Below are 4,142 nucleotides of genomic sequence, written 5' to 3'. Positions count from 1 at the left end.
CAATGGGTGTACTTTTTGATTAGGATAATTTCAGTGCCTTAAATCTTTTAAATCTTCCTTGGATTCTTGTCTGCTACTCTGTATTTGGAGGACTTAGTGATATTGCTACTTGGCCCCAGGAAAACATAAGGCCAAGATACACTGTGGGAGTTTGGCAGTTGACAGGTACGTAGAATCCATTCTCTCTTCTCTATCACCATCCTTTAAGAGCCCTTCCACAACTTTAGTACAGCATCATCAGGCGGATTTTGTTGCCTGCAGGCCTTTATCCAGAGTATCGCTGGGGAGACACAGTTACTATGGATTGGACTGGTGACCACACTCCCTGAGAGGAGATGGACCTGGGTGGATGGCTCACCACTAGATAAAAAGCAGTGAGTATTTCTTGCTCCTGTGCAGGAATGAACTCCTGTGAATGAAGCTTATAACCTCGGGTACTGTTCAGGCTAAGAGTGAGTGGAGATGTGAGGAAGGTCTGCAAAATAATGTGCAATGTGGAGAAAGTGGGCAGGGAGACATGTTTCTTCCTCTCCTGTAATACTGGGTTATCCCATGAACCTGGTAGGAGATTCAAGGCAAAGAAGAGAAAGTGCTTCTTCACACAGCGCATAGTTAAGCTATGGAACTGGCTTCCACAGGATGTAGCAATGGCCACCTGTCTGGGTGACATTACAAGAGGATGAGGCAAGCTCATGGAGGGTCAGGCTGTCCATGTGTATTAGTTCCAAAGGCTGTAGCACAATAAAAGCCCCATTTTCAGGCCCAGCAGGTCCCCTGCGGTGGACCTGGAAGCCCCCAAAATTAACAGCTTGTGGGGCCACCTCCCCACCAACTAAAGAGTGATGCAGGAATGTTGCAGTGGATTATAAGTGAATGTGACTCTGCTTTTTGTCTGCATTGCAGACTTGCGGGCAAATGCAAAACCTCCTGATCGTCTACTTCTGCAGGAGAGCAAAGCCTGATGAATAGGCTGGGGACATTGGATGAATACAAATGAAGGGTCAAAGTCCTAAGAGCGGGGTGATAGCGAAAGGAGATGTGCCACCTTGTGATCAATGCCAATGTCCTTCCCTTTTATTCTACAGATTGCAAAAACTGGGCCCTGTCGAAGCAGAAGCAGACAGCTGTGGGATGCTGTATGGACATGAAGTGATTACTGCCGCCTGCAATACTATCATTGCGTGGGCCTGTGAGACAGAAGCCCTTGATATAAGTCATAATTAGGGGTGGACTGAAGCTGGAACTCCCAGAGTTCATTGTGGGAGGTGAGGTGGGGTGCTAAGGGAAAACTGGCCCTTTTCCAGGTGATGAGAAGGAATAGCTCCACGCATACTGGGAACCAGCCGCATCTATGGGCTTCCTTTCCTTGTCAAATATGTGGTCTGGCCAGGGCTGAAGCGTGGTGCTTCCCGGCACCAGCACACGTGATGCACAGTCAGGCTGAGCATTTCATTAAGCAGCGTGTGACCTCATCAGAACAGGCTGACCTTGCAAATGAAACCATGCACTCCTCAGGCCTTTGAACTTCTCACCGGAAACATTTGCTCACGGCCTGTAGCAGGAGCATGGAGCTTTTCTTTCCGCTGAGGACTCTGCTCCCTCTGGAGTGACCTGTCAGGACTGTGTGTTGGTGGTGAGCGCGACCCACAGGAATGTTCTCCCAGCTAACCTCAGAGGAGGCCCCTAGTTCTGGCATTCAGACATTTTTAAGTTCATCTCTTTGCAAAGGCTCTTCCTGAAACGTGGCAGCCAGCAGCGGCTTGTAGCACCCGCTGAGTTTGTGTTTTTCCTGTTGTTTCATTTGTACTGTGTTGTTTTCTATTCTTGCATTTATTGTTTATGCCACTGTGTTTTGTGTTCACCTCTTTGCTACTTTTGTGGAAACCAGTAAGTGATTTGAACAAGGGGTTCATCCTAGGGCCAACAGACCGCAGGCCTGGGCCTGGTAGCTGGTTCACCCCTTTCCTTTCTGCCACTCAGCTTTTTCCTCTGCTCCTTCCCAGGCAGAGAAGGGCAGGCAGGGAAGGGGTAGACTGCTCTTGCCAGAAGTCTGCACTGAGCATGTGCAGAGGCTGCCAGGTGCCCTCAGTCCACCATTTGCCCACCTTTGCAAGTTCCGTTTGACTTCACTGATTTCATTATGACACTTCCATACCACGCAATAGCTGAAGCTCCCTGTGGCATGGGGTCACTTGACCTTACAAAGTTGTCTTCCCAAATAAATTTATTTTTATTAAAATTATTTTAAATAGTTAAACTTATTGATTGTTTAATTTTATGTCTATTTGTACTATTGATTTTCTTCTAGTCTTGGTTTTCATATCCTACACTGTTTTAAATGCATTATAAATGGTACTGTTTCAATTCTTGGGGAAACATGTTGTGAGCCCCCGAGAGCCTTACGGCTAATGGGGCAGCATACATGTTGCATTAACAAGCAAGCAAACAAACAAATTATGGCACGAGCTCAGCCAATCCCAGAGGCTCGAACTCCCTTGGATGCTCGGACTGTTGGGCCTTTGTGACATCACAGACCTGCACTCCAAAGTGCAAGAACCATGAGCCGCAGCCTCCACTTCATGAGTATTTACAGGTGGGAGATCTCATGATTGGTGCCATTGCTTCTCTGTCCTTCATCATTTCTGATCCATTCATCTTCACTGGGGAACCCCCACTAGCGTTGCTGCATGAACTTTCGTAAGGAGTTAGTACTTTATTTTTTGCTTCTTCTGTGTGTGTGCATGTGTGCGTGTGTGTCTGCTTGTCACCATAATTGTTATAGCAGGTGAAACTTTTGAACGAGCTTTGTGCAATAGGAAATGTTCATCTTGTGAAAGGAATGTGCAAACGTTGTTATAAGTATATCCAGAAGGATGCATTTTGGAATGAAGTTAAGGTTCTTCAGTATTATATTACTTCTGTCTGCTGTGCTCATATTTCAGTTATTTCCTCCACCAATTTCTCCAGGATTGCTTCTCTTTCTCTTGTTACCTCTCTTCCCCTTAGTACCTCTATTCATTCACCTCTCTCTTATTATTCTGCCTTGTCTTATGGAAACCACCTATGACCAGTGTTCAGGGGACTGGATCAACTCTACAGGTGAAGTAGACCTCTCCTGCCCTCCCCCACCCCGATCCACTACTGAATGTGCCGATATGTGGCAGGATGGACAGAGGGGAACTCTAAAATAGCTGAAGAGATTCTACAATGAGTGGAGCCCTACCACAAATGGAGGTGCCTTGCTTTTAATGAAGGCAGATATGGGACACATCACAGGACCAATGTCCTCTGTTGACAGTGGAAACAATTGCATTACAGGACTTCCTGTCACTTGGAAGGTGCTATATTCAATGTGGCATACCCTGTACTCAATAGTTGGCCCCATGACAATTATTTAACTCTTTCATATACCTAAAAGATGTTCCCATTACTGGGAATATAATATGAACAGACTAAAGTTATCTAAACCCAACTAGATAAATGCAAGACATTCCTCTACCACCATGCCTCACATTTTGTCTGTGATTCTCATTAGTCTCTTCCTTGGGAAGTTGACAATCCACTTTCATGAGGGTGATAGGATTGTGGCATTATGCACCGACTGGCAACTTCTCTCTGATTGAACATGCATAGGATCACAATATTCACTTCCTGTAGCTTGAGAAAGTGCAGGAAGTGGTCTATTTCAATGATCGGTAGCAATATGACTTCTGAGAGGTGAGCAGTTTGAGGGATTGAAACACTCAATCAGATGTTGGCATATCCTTCCAGAATGCTTGCTTTATGCTGAATGCATGATGAGTGTCTGCAGCATCCTTCGTCCAACAGACTTTTGGTCACCCCTCAGCTGATTTGGGATTTTTCCCCAAAAAGAACGCAAATCCACTCTCTTCTTCCTTTTACCTTCAAACTCTCCAACCCTACTTTCTGCCACCCCTAAGGCCTACTGGAAGAAAATCTAGAATTTCAAATCAGAAGAAGGCTTCCCAGTCAAGTTCTACAGAATTTAATAGAAGGTGATTCTCAAATCAAGGATGTTACAAAGACATTCTGGAAGTGGAGTGGGAGTAGAGCAGCTTCACTGAATAAATGATCTTTCCTTAAGCAGCATGTATCTCTTGGTCCTAGCAGATGCACCACTA

At 45.5% G+C, this 4,142-nt stretch overlaps 1 long non-coding RNA gene across 1 annotated transcript; it reads left to right on the top strand.

The window, feature by feature from the left end:
* Positions 1 to 6: 6 nt before the first annotated feature.
* On the top strand, positions 7 to 2,257 carry LOC123030692. Its single transcript, XR_006416148.1, has 2 exons — positions 7 to 374; positions 1,086 to 2,257. It is a non-coding gene; the product is annotated as an uncharacterized LOC123030692 (long non-coding RNA).
* Positions 2,258 to 4,142: the final 1,885 nt, after the last annotated feature.

The sequence above is a fragment of the Varanus komodoensis genome, unplaced genomic scaffold, assembly GCF_004798865.1.
Source record: "Varanus komodoensis strain SLA01 unplaced genomic scaffold, ASM479886v1 scaffold4639, whole genome shotgun sequence".
NCBI lineage: Eukaryota > Metazoa > Chordata > Lepidosauria > Squamata > Varanidae > Varanus > Varanus komodoensis.
This window is presented reverse-complemented; position numbering and strand designations above follow the sequence as displayed.